General features: G+C 38.4%; 1 protein-coding gene across 1 annotated transcript in view; it reads left to right on the top strand.

The window, feature by feature from the left end:
- Positions 1-1,408: 1,408 nt before the first annotated feature.
- The window catches only part of zc3h7a (zinc finger CCCH-type containing 7A), a 103,198-nt gene continuing 91,122 nt past the window's right edge, over positions 1,409-13,484 (top strand). Inside the window, exon 1 of the mRNA XM_028813864.2 lies at positions 1,409-1,615. The gene's annotated coding sequence lies outside the window, so the exon portion shown is untranslated. The remainder of the gene's footprint in view (positions 1,616-13,484) is intronic.

The following is a 13,484-nucleotide window of genomic DNA, read 5'->3' as shown; positions in this document are numbered from 1 at the left end:
AAAATTTGACTATAAACCAGATGATGTGCATTGTTAAAAGTTTATTGGATACATTTACTTTTATTAAAAAAAAAAATTCTGGACAAATAGTGGAGTATAAGATGCAACTATTTATTTGTTCCACAATTCTTATTCCAGTCTAGAAAAAGCTGGCAGTACTGTGAAGATTGTTTTTTTTTCCCCCCAAGTGCTGTTCTGCCATCCCTGTTAAGTGTCCAGGTTAATGGACTGGCCAGCAGACCACAGTTTCTGAGGCTCAAGGACTGTGCTTCTGATGCAGATGTGAGCAAAACTGGAGCATTACAAGGAAAGGTCCTGTCACCTTTTCTCATCACCCTGTACACTTCAGACTATACATATAATACCAGGTTAGGTCACTTGCAGAAATTTTCTAATGATTCTGCACTAATGGGATGTATAAACAAAGAGGATGAAACTACTGGAGTTCCTTTATATCTACAGCAATACACCTTTATAATACCTCTCTGTGAATGCTCTCTCTTATCTTTAACCAAATTTTCTTCTTATTGTAATTATTGTGTGTATTTGAGAGGTGCTGTTATGGTTATTATTTTTCTTGAACTTCTATAAAATGCTAAATATTCCATTTGGAAAACAGTACCATACATTTATCTCTCCTCATAATATAATTCTATCTAGTTGCATAAATTAGAAAACAAAATGTATCCAAGTTTAAGTTTTAACGAATGAATAGTAAAATATCACAAAATTATGCGAGAGTTCTTATAGTGCATACAGCTGAAAGCACAAGGAGATTTGCTCTGAACCAGATTGCATTTATTAAAATGAAACACTCATACTAAATTAAAAATTTGTAGAACTGTGTCGAAGCACTGCATTAGTGACACCACTTTCTGTCCAGTGTGTCCAACTTAAGGTTAGTGATGCAGATTCTAATCCCGACAACATCTGGTGCAAGGCAGGAAAAATCAGTGGAAGGGGCACCATTACGTTCCAGAGCACTCATATCACATTTTTTTACAGTTTTAATCAATGGTTAAAGAAGGCTCTTTAAAAAAAACTGAAAAAGTATGTGATCATTCATTTTAGCTCATTATTACCACAAAATAGCACACATACGCAAGAATTTACCCTTAAAAGGGGCAGGGCAGTGTGTGCCCACATTCTCGTGTTTCGAATCCCGCTCGTTGTTCGTGTGGTGTGGCTTTTGTACATTTCAGCCCATGTTCGCATAGTGCCGATAAGGCAAATGCTGGCCCTGCGAGCGAAAGGTGCCGATTCTCAAGTCCCGTATACCCAGTGATTTAAAAGACCTTCTTTGTACACGCGACCACGAATGTGTTCTGTGGGATTTGCAATTGAACAGCGCCACCTAAAAAAATCCTCTCGCGGTGCCAGCGTAATCGGAAGCTGCTCGCGTGATTGATTTCATTTGTAACACAGGCGGTGGTCTGCTGAGGGCGCTCTTCAAAAAAAATGAAACTTTAAAACAAAACGTTGCTTGTGTGGCACAATAAATGTGAAAAAAAGCATCTGGTAACCGAATTAGGTGAAAAAACTCAGGTGTTGAAAGAGCGCTATTCTGTCTAAACGGAAGCAGAAGGTCGAAGAAATTTTCTTGACAAGAGGGAAGGTAATTATACAATTGATTTAATATTAAGAGTCTCGAAAACAGAGGCAGCCGTACTTATCTTTAAGCGTTTTAACTGTATAGTGTAACTGAGAACAGCGATGAAGGGGTGGGTAAATATGTTAATTTTTAGCCCGGAAAGTCGTGGGGGAGAAATTAAGTAGTCACTGTATTTTTATGGGCAACAGCGAAGAACCGTTCTTATATAACTTGAGCTGACAATTGTATTTCTCAGATGTAATCAGTAGGATAGATATATGTATATTAATTCCTTTAGTGACATTTCTGCACAGGCGCGTGTCTGGACATCTCCAGAACCTCACAGCTCTGTCGCCGCATACGCTCACGTTTAAAATTGTAACGTTTCCTGGAACGTTTTCTCTGTCATTCTGCTGTTAACAACCCAGTAACTTTTATCAGTTTTTAAGCATTGTATCTTACATTTACTAATTAAGAGCCATACACAGCATTCGTCAATTTATGTGGGTTTTTCGAAACGCGTCGAATCTCCACAGAGTTAATAATTTAATATGCTTTAAAGATAATAAAAAAAAAACATCTTTTCCGCATTCTTCCTTTGAGATGACTTCAGTAGCGAGGTTACTTTCAAATAAACGGGCCTCTTAAATCCTCGCGCTCACCTAAAAGACCCTTCGCATTAGCAGGGTACTCGCTGGTGGCTTTAGTTCCGCTGGGCAGACAATGTTAAAATGTATCGAGTCAAAACCGTCTCTTTCTGTATTACTGCGTTCTACACCTAAAAGGCTTTTGACTAATTAATTATCTCCAATTAACAGTAATTTATGTTTAAATCGGAAGGAATTGCTCTAAAAGTTAATCAATCATGGCAGTTTATCAGTCCTCCTTTTAGCATATACCAGTATCTCACAGGTATCACGATCATGCTTTATTTCCTAATAAATTAAGCAAGACGCACCTCTTGATTGTTAACTGCGACGTGAAGAACGATCCTGTCTATTTGTGATTTTTTTCTCCCACATTTTACTAACAGGAATCCTAATTAAAAAGTAGTACAGTATCCCATTTTGCTCTGTCGGATAGTTAAATTGAGGATGTTTTCCGTGCCAAATCATAATTATTGCTCATGACTATGAGATATTTTTGTTTTTCGTTTGCCATTTATCCATTTTCAAACTCATTTATCCAAATCAGGGTCATGTGGTGTTGGTGTATATCCTAGAAGAACCAGGCACAAGCTGGAAACGTTTTCCAAAACCACACTCGTCCTTTAACAACACCAGTTTTGATACATTTGTGTTCCAGATGATAGGATAAGTAATAATGATCACTGGGGAACGCATTTTTTGTTGAGTTAGAACTTACACTTGTTTTTTTTTTTTTACAAATTTTTGAGTGGTGAATCCAGAAATGACCCCAGTTTTTTGCTATCACATCCAGTTTTTACAATACAGGGTACCCTCCATTTTTGTCTAAAAACATGCAAATTTTACATACAATGAAAAAATAATGAAATAATAACTTGAATGTACTGTTTATTTAAATTTCTTTTGTTCATACAAATAATTTATTGTTACTCTGACATTTTTTTACAGTAAAACATTTGAAAAATTAATCGGGTAAGCGGTTAAGGTAAAAATTTACGCTTATAGCTTTTCCTGGAGTGTTCGGTGTTAGGACAATCCCGCCGGATGCCCCAACAATAGTCAGCTATCATATGTACATCCCACTTGAATGTACTGTTTATTTAAATTTTTTTTGTTCATACAAAGGACTTATTGTTACTCCATGACATATTTTTTACAGTAAAACATTTGAAAATTAATCGGGTAAGCGGTTAAGGTACAAATTTACGCTTATAGCTTTTCCTGGAGTGTTCGGTGTTAGGACAATCCCGCCGGATGCTCCAACAATAGTCAGCCATCATATGTACATCCCATCTACCCTGATACCGGCCTTCCATGACCTTCAAATCTTGGTGGAATTGTTCACCTTGCTCATCACTGACTGCACCAAGGTTTTCCGGGAAGTTAGAAAGATGGCTATGCAGAAAATGCACCTTTGTGCTCCTATTGCAACCAAGAATTTTATAGCTCTCCCAAGAGTTACTGGACAATTTCTGTGTAATAATTTGCTCGTTTGTTTCCAAGAAAGTCTTTGACAATGGCTTTGAATGATAACCAAGCATTCTTTTCGACTTCTGACATTGTCCTGATGAAATGTTCATCTTTGATGAGCTGCCGAATCTGTGTACCATCAAACACACCGGCCTTTATTTTTTCAAATGACAGGCTAGGAAATACCAAAATGAGGTACTTGAAACAGTCTCCTTCAGTTGACAAAGCTTTAACGAACTGCTTCATCAGACCCCATTTCATGTGCAGAGGTCAACAAGTGGCTCATGTAGAATGTTTGGATCACCTGGTTTTAGGGCAGATCTTGGAGGCCAATTCCTTTCCACCCAATGCCTCTCACGAGCTCTGCTGTCCCACATGCACAGATAACAGGGATACTTGGTGTATCCGTGTTGCTGACCAAGAAGGAATCATAACATTTTAAGGTCAACACAGATGACCCAATTGTGTTGGTGATATTGCAACAACTCAATGACTCTCTTTATGTCTGCATATTCTTCACAAAGAGAAACTGAATGGCCAGTTGGGTCTGACCCAAATATATTGCCATTGTGAAGGAGGGCACACTTTAAGCTCCGCTTTGAACCATCAATAAATAGTCTCCATTCAGTTGAGTTATAGATTGGAATTCCCAATTCCTCCATTAAACCAGGTATGTTATGGCAATACACAAAGCCACTGTCAGTTCTAAAGTACTGCAGAAATGCAATTTCTCTGGTTCGAAAGTATGATACCTTCATTCCTTTTTCAAGTAAGTTTTTCTCACGCAGTCTTGATGCTAGGAGTTCTGAAGCCTTCTTTGATAGTGCCAAATCACTCAACTCATGCTGAACAAATCCCTTACGAACAGAGTCCTCTTCAATTTCAAAGTCTTCATCATTGTTGTTACCTAGTTCATCACCATAATCATGTTCCTCAAGAGAGGGTAGTGTAACGAAAACCGGCACTGGGATTTCATCTGAATGAACCACTGGGCGTATAGCCGATGGTAGACTAGGATACTCTCTGTTACATTTATTTTTCTTGTTATGTCCTGACGTTTTCACAGTACAAAAGTAACAGTCACTGAAATGATCTCCTGGCTCTCGCCAAACCATAGGTATACCAAATGGCATCTTATCACGTGTTTCCTTTGTCCACATCCGTAAACCCTCAACACACTGTTTGCACACCTTATGAGGGGCCCAAGACTTATCTTGATCACTAAGTTTAACTTTGAAATATGCCAAATAGGCTTGCTTTACAAATGTGCTGATGTTCGCCCTTTGACTGGGAATGGTGAAACTGCCACAGATATAACAAAATGAATCAGGGTTGTTTAGGCACTTATGACGAGAAACAGCGAAAGGAAATATGTATGTAAGTAGAAAAATAGATTTTGCTTATTCACTCTGTAGAGCAGCGCACAACCTCTGACCACACTGTCTTGCGTGTAAATGAATAGCCTTGACAAATCCACGCTACAGTAATCGCACTAATATAAGCGGTAGAGAAAAAAACCTGACATGACAGAAAAAACTAACTGCACTTTCAGAATCCGCATACCCATTTTAATGTAAATAAGTTTAAAAATTGAAGTCAACAGAAAATTTGTTCCAAATTGTTCCCCTCATTGCCTAACCCTCCCTCCAAAAGGACAATATTAATAATATTTCTTGACAAGCCTGCTGAGATAATGCACTTTACAGATTGCCACTTCCAACAGTGAATAAACCTAGCAGTTATGATTTTTATTGACTTAAGCTATTTACCAAATTAAAGTGTGAATAGAAGGGAGGGATGCAGTCGCCTGATAAGATTTGTTAAGTATTCAGTTGATTTTTACAAGCAATGCTCAAAACTCTATCTAGCAGTTTCCAGTTTTAAGCAGCAATTGCTATAACATACAGTAATGAAGAAGGTTAAAAGGTATTTATATGCTGTATACACCTGAAATGATTGATGCTTCATGAAAAATCATCTTGAATTGTCTTAAACTACAGGCTCAGTAGTAATGGAATAAATTGTATACTGTATGCTGTAGTTGGACATTGCTGTGAAATGACTAGTCGAACCATTTTTGCAGTAATCTTTCTCAGCCACTGGGTTTCAAGGTACCAGGGCCAATCCCGGCACCAGTAGACTGTAAGCAGGAAACAATCTTTGAGAGGAGTGCCTTCTACCTTGGTCATGCTCATGTACTTGCTCAAGTTAGGAGAGTTTGCTCCTCATCTTATTGTTTATTTGGCAGATGCTCTTTGTTAAGTATATAAGGCAACTGATTCCATGTACACTGTTGGAAAATTGGAGGACAATCTAATGATTTTTGATATGGACCCTGACCCTTTGTGATTTAAGGTCTAAAACTACCTATTTAATTTAAAATTGGCAACTATCTCAGCAGTATATTTTGGGCTGTTGGAGGAAATCTGTTGAGACCCTTTATCTAAGTCACCCTAGCTGGATATAGAAGTTTCCACATCATGTCAGATAATTGTTCCCTCTCAGGAACATTGTGATATATTTCTGTATAGAACCAGTGACTGCTCGGTTTATTTCCCTATTGAAGCATTCAATCCATTCTGGTTCAGAGCACAGCACAGGTTGTTGTAGGTAACACAATGCATTTATTACCAGTTAATACAAATATGGTGAAACACAGACCTAAAAGACAATGGGATATTATGGCATAATCCTTAATGCTCATACAGTGAAACCGAGGATTAGTATACATTAGCATATTTCACTGTACCTTTTAACATCTTTCACTAAGTTTACAGTATAGTTTTACAGAGTACTTACAGTTTTATGTACAGAAAGCATAGCAGTGCCAGAGGAAGTCCAGAGAAGAGCAACTAAGCTGATTCAAGACTGTTATGAGCCTTTAATAAAGCCTGAAGGAATAGGATCTTCTGGGTCAGCTGCAGTGTGGATTTAAAATGGGATCATCCTGAGATCCTGGTGAAGCGGGGATTAATGTTAATGACATAACCTGTATGCAATAATGATTGACAGGTATCAAATTTTTCAAAGATTTGCCAACTGTAAGATCTACAAAACTGGAAAAAGAGTAAAACAAAAGTGGTAGTGATGCTTAAGATGAGATTTTAGTAACTTGTAATTAACTGTTCAAATTAACAGGAGTCATTACTTTGCAAATATAACTTTTTTGTCTTGTAATTCCACACTTACTGAAAATAGAATCTCCTGATAATGGTGCCTCTTTGAGTAAAGCAGCAACACAAGATTTAGGATCAACTGGTTAATGCTAGTCAACATTAAGGGTGAACATAATCATGCAGTATTAAATTCTTGGTTCAGTATTTTTCTGGTGTTATTTTATTGGAAAAGGTAACATTATGATATTTTTCATGACTTTTTATTAGCCCTAAAGAGAACAATATTTCCAATAATCCTATAGTACTCCTTGTAACAACAGTCATTTTGGAAATTATTTAGTGCAGGCATTCTCAAACTCAGTCCTGGGTGGTCCAATGTCGCTTTAGGTTTTTGTTTCAACCAGATTTATAATCGGTGACAACAACTGATAACACTGATCTCATTTAATTAGCTGTTTTTTTCTCTTCTCTTATTTTACATTCAGCAGCATGATTTTTACATTTATAAAACATTTACAAGCATTTCTCTTTTCTGCTATAGCTTTAAATGCTTCACTGTTTTGTTGTTTTCCTGTCATTTTGCTGTTTGTCTGTGTAGTTTGGTCACTTCATATTATCTTAATAGTGATTGTTAACTGAGAGGAACAGATACCCATGCAAACAACACTGAATCGTGAAAGGCTGCAACTACTTTAGTGTCAGATGCACTAATTAGTAAATAATGGATTAATTAAACAATTGGAACACTTGGGGGGTATTTTCCGTACATCGCTTAAATCATCCAAGATCAGATGCCTCATCTTGGATGAGTTAATGCCAGTGAAACTCATCCGGGATAAGTCGGTTTTTCTAACGCAGCCATGTGGTAGATTAGTCTAGCTGGATCTAATCATCCGAGATGAATGCGCGCGCCCGCGCTGATTGACAAGCCCATATATATTGAGTCTAGAAAACATGATCAGCAAGTCTTTGATAGGCCGTAACAAAATAACGAAAGAACGGGCGCATTTTTATTCACACAAGCAGAGCAGGACCTTCTATTCGAAGGACATGAAGAATTTCAAGATTTAATATGCACAAGGGGGTAACACTGCAAAAGCAGCCCAAACCAGAAAAGACGGCTGGCAAAAAGTGGCCGACAAATTAAACGCTAAGTAGTGTGCATTGTACTTACTGAATGCAGCGTTTCATCTCCTATGTGTCAGATTAATTATTATTTAATATGTCATAATTCCAGATCAAACGTGAGTACAAGGAGAGTATGGGAACAGGTTAAAGTGAAGTAAAAGAATATACTTCAAACTGGTAAATATTGGTACATAACTATTTAAAGAATTGTTGACATAAAGAATCATATATAATATAAAAAACATTAATTTTAAAGCTAATAAGAAGGCAGACAAGCAAAAAACACGTGGAGGTCCACGCGGTCCAGACCTAACCCCTGCAGAAGAGTTGGCTATCTAGCAAAATGCCCACCGCCCTGTTTCTGAGGGCATTCCAGGGGGAAGCTCCTCCCCAGAACCAGTGGCAGGATGCAGTGGTCACTTCATTTCAGGTAAAGGATGGTCACTGCATATATTTGTCCTCAATGTGTGCCATATGTATGTTCCATATAGCCCTCTTTTTTTTGTTGGATCAGTTGCAGAGAATGTCATATCCCTAGAACTTGTGTCTGACCTACGAGATATTGACGAAGGTCAAATACTTGATGAAGACACACTGTGTCCGATTATTCATCAGGATGAGAGGTACATTTTCCAAATAATGTTTGATCAAACTCCACTCTGATCAGTCCCATGTGCCCCAATCACATTTGGAAATCCTGGGTAATGAGAATGTTCGGCTGATTGTGAGATTCTTCATGGAACTGTGGGTGTTTTTGCTTGTGTATTGCCTACCTGCAATGGCATGAAACGCCTCTTTTATTGTCTGCACACGCAGGTGTCCAGGAAACACTATGAAAACCCAAAGGAAATATTTCAGAGCCAAATAGACTTTACGAATTGCCTGGCAAACTGCACTTTTAGATAAATTTTCCGCATCGCCTACAGTATATAAAAAAGTGCCGCTTGCAAAAAACCTCAAAGCAATGCATACTGTCTGTGTGGTTGCGAGAGCCTGACTTCGCCTAGTTTGACTTCGAATATAAGGTGCTAATAAATCTTTGAGGTACAATATTCCCCCCTAGCTAAAGCGGTATCTTTCGAAAAGAATTTCCTCTGGGAGCAATAAAGGATCTTGCCGATCGCGGAAAACCCTCTCTATATGAAATTCTCTTCTTATAATTTGCACACCGATATCAATTGATCGCTCATTCATGAACGACAAAGCCATGACTGAGCAAATTCCATGCACGGACACTGATTAAGTGTGTGAGCTAATCCTTGTTTACACAGAACAAACCTGCTCCGAGAAGGTTTGAGGATTTGGATGCGCTACTATGACAACACATCCAGCAAGAGTTTCGAAAAACCGATAGATCCGAGATCATGCCAAATTGTCAACAATTACATCTGGCTAAACGAGTACAGTAATCCCTCCTCTATCGCAGGGGTTGCGTTCCAGACCCCCCCACGAAAGGTGAAAATCCGCGAAGTAGAAACCATATGTTTATATGGTTATTTTTATATTGTCATGCTTGGGTCACAGATTTGCACAGAAACACAGGAGGTTGTAGAGAGACAAGAACTTTATTCAAACACTGCAATCAAACATTTGTCTCTTTTTCAAAAGTTTAAACTGTGCTCCATAACAAGACAGAGATGACAGTTCCGTCTCACAATTAAAAGAATGCAAACATATCTTCCTCTTCAAAGGAGTGTGCGTCAGGAGGAGATAATGTCAGAGTGACAGAGAGAAAAAAGCAAACAATCAGAAATCAATAGGGCTGTTTGGCTTTTAAGTATGCGAAGCACCGCCGGACAACGCAGCTGCTAGGAAGGGAGCAATGTAAAGGTAGCCTTTTAGCATTTTTTTTGAGGAGCGTCAGTATCGTCTAGTGGTGCGAACAGCCCCCCCTGCTCACACCCCCTCCGTCAGGAGCACATAATGTCAGAGAGAGAGAGACAGAGAAAAACAAACAATTAAAAATCAATACGTGCCGTTCGAGCTTTTAAGTATGCGAAGCACCATGCAGGAAGCATATCGCTTGACAAAACAGCCACATTTAAGCCCAGCAAGGAAGAGAGCAATGTGAAGGTAATCTTTCAGTGTTTTTTGAGGAGTGGCCGTATCTTCTAGGGGTGCGAACAGTCCCTGTGCTCACAATATATTTGAGGAGTTTTATTTAATACGTAATACATGCTCTGATTGGGTAGCTTCTCAGCCATCTGCCAATAGCGTCCCTTGTATGAAATCAACTGGGCAAACCAACTGAGGAAGCATGTACCAGAAATTAAAAGACCCATTGTCCGCAGAAATCCGCGAACCAGCAAAAAATCCGCGATATATATTTAAATATGCTTGCATATAAAATCCGCGATAGAGTGAGGCCGCGAAAGTCGAAGCGTGATATAGCGAGGGATTACTGTAATCCACGTATGAAGAATACCCCCCTGGAAAAGAACGAAAATGAAGATGAAAATATTGTTAAAAAGAAAAAAGATATACTATTCCCATATGACTGCTTAATGCGTTTTAATATACAGTATATATATATATATATATATATATATATATATATATATATATATATATATATATATATATATATATAATATATTTAATCAAACTTAGTTTTGTAATTTCTGTATTGTTCCCAAAACACAGAATCTGGGAAATAACAGTTTACTTAAAAACAGAAGCTGGTTGAAACAAAAACTTGTAGCCACAGTGGGGCCCCATGACTGAGTTTGAGAACCACTGATTTAGTGTTTTGTTTCCAAGGAAGTATAATTAGATTAGATAATTTATTAATGCTAAGGAGGAAACTAGGATGAGGATGTAACACATGGAGTAGAATGTAAATTTTAATGTAGTGTTTCTAAGTATGTTTCACGGGGGACCTCCCAACCCCCAGCCCCCAAGGCCAAAATGTGCCATGTCTCTTTAAATGTATGGGGAGTGCATAGTGGCATTTCGTCAATTGTTATTGTGGAGCTGTTAGAGAGCAATTAGACAATTCGCTGGCCACAAAGATGTAAAACAGGGGTCCTCAATCACAGTCCTGGAGGGCCGCAGTGGTTGCAGGTTTTTGTTCTAACCAGGTTGTTTAATTAGAAAGCAATTCTTGCCAATAATTTAATTTCATGGCTTGTTAGTGCTTTAACTCTGCTGTGTCAGGTAATTCCCATATCCTAGATTTTCTTCCCCTTTCTAACGATATCATCCAAATGATTTGAAGGCTAAAATGGATGAGAAATTCTCAGTCCTTTACTTTTTTCTCTTCACTTTCCTTCCAAATATTTAATTAAACCCAATAGTGCCTGATAAATACACATAGGTGTAAATGGTAGCAAGCTATGTGGAGAAATGCTGGTCTCTTTTGTCATTTGCATGTTATTGCTAATTACGACCAATTAAAAACCAAGAATACAGTTGTCCATCCATCCATTTTCCAACCCGCTGAATCCGAACACAGGGTCTGCTGGAGCCAATCCCAGCCAACACAGGGCACAAGGCAGGGAACCAATTCCGGGCAGGGCGCCAACCCACCGCAGAGAATACAGTTGTTTAAGACTAAAATAAGCAATAAGGGTTCAAAATCTTAATGAGTGAGATCACTAAAGTGAAGCAGAAGTGTTACTTGAGCGGTAAGTGCTTCTTATTAAGTAACTAGCTGATTACCCAGTGGCTTCGCTTACTGAGTGTAAGGGAAAAAAAATAAAATGTAGTCTATAAGTTATTAAACAGTAAAACATTAACATTCAAGAAGTAAAGATACATTGATCACTACTGGAGTGGTTTCGGGTAAACTATATTTTAAAGGTGGTATAACACAACAGGTAAGTAGTATTGACAGCAGCTAAAATGTATTTGGATCATCTCTCGGTAGTAGATCCCTTTTGAAAAGCGCTACATGACTGCTGTAATATAGAAATTACATTTTCTAAGTGCAAGGTTGTCAAGCAGAAATTTGGACAATCACAATGTGTGTGTGATTTAAGAGAAAAATAATTCTGATAAATGTGGATGATGCCCTTCCGTGCTCAACGGGCAGAAGGTCCAAACAATTCCCAAGTCCAACACTTTACATGAAGAGGTCTGTACATCTTCTTAGATGTAAACTCTCCATCTTCTTATAATAATTGAGCACAAAGCAACCTTGAATGTTGTGGGGTTTTAATGATCCGAACTTACCTTAAGGGTCAGTAAGTAGTGGTGCAGGGCAATTTACAAACAGAGTCCTGCTTGGACGGCTCCGATTACACTCATTCGCAAAGATTTCCACTCTCCCAGGAGCCGACGGGGCACTTGAAGTGTCACAAACAGTGCGAGAAGAGAGGACGCTGCCCGAAACTGCGAAGCTCTCGACCTGGCGGAGCAGCCCGACATTCCATGCCTCCCAGCATCAACTTTGTTCTCACGACCCCTCGCTGCTAAAGGCGGTCTCGTCTTCACATTGTTTACAGCTCGGCGGAGTTAAGAAGTAGAAAGACGCAAAGCTGTTTTCCTCATCTCTTCTACTATCTAGTACTGCCAACTAAAAAAAAGTTACAATGTAGCAGTTTCCGCAACAGTCACGTGGATGAATAAATAAAACTTCTCTGTCAGAACGTGCCTGGTGGCGGACGGCTCAGTGCTGTAGTCCAGAGAAGAAGCATGGGAGAGGGCGACGCGGGGCGCACTTCAATGGGATAGATTGCCGTGTTTGTGTTTACTTCTTTTCAATATCAGTAAAATAACTCTCACACAAATAATAACAATTCGTAAAGACGATATAAAAATGGCGTCCACAAATGGAGTGATTAGTTCCTGTATTATAATATGTTCTGTGGTCATACGTAACTTCCATATTGCGTGGTCATACGTAACTTCCGTTTCAAACGCAAAAAGAATTTTATATATATAGATTGGGTTGGAGCAAAAACCTGCAGCCACTACGGACCTCCCGGACCGTGATTGAGGACCCCTGATGTAAAATGTCAGGCCACAAAAGAACTGTCATGGATTAGTTAAACTTTTTTTTTAATTTATTTTATTCTTTTCAACAACCATCGACATGTCGAATTAGCTAACAAGTATTGACTGTGTTAGGCAGTAATAATTTAGGGACTATCAAAACTCAACTTGATGTTATTTTGAAGCCATTTGGTGAATAGGATTGATGTTCTCATCACAGTTGTTGAAATGTTTAAGTAAACAGTTAATTACTGGTTAACTACATTTTGTTATACTTTTTTCTTAAGGCTGTTTGTTTTAATAGGCCCTCAATTGAAGTGCTGTTGACCATTTACAATCTAGTGCTTAATCCCAAAACAAGTAAAATCAGACTTCTCACTAGATCAGGGGTCTGCAACCTTCACTATCAAAAGAGCTATTTTGCCCCCTCTTCCTCCAAAGAAAAATAGTCTGGAGCCGCAAAACATAACACAGCTTATAAACTTTTAAAAGTTTTAATCTTTTTTTAGATTTTACATGTTACAACCACGGAATACAACAAACAGAAGTGCAGTGTGCATGTGTAGGCCTACTTTGAAATAAATTTAACTGAACTCT

The sequence above is a fragment of the Erpetoichthys calabaricus genome, chromosome 11, assembly GCF_900747795.2.
Source record: "Erpetoichthys calabaricus chromosome 11, fErpCal1.3, whole genome shotgun sequence".
Classification (NCBI taxonomy): domain Eukaryota; kingdom Metazoa; phylum Chordata; class Cladistia; order Polypteriformes; family Polypteridae; genus Erpetoichthys; species Erpetoichthys calabaricus.
Note: the sequence above shows the minus strand (reverse complement) of the source record. Positions and strands in the feature narration are given on the sequence as shown.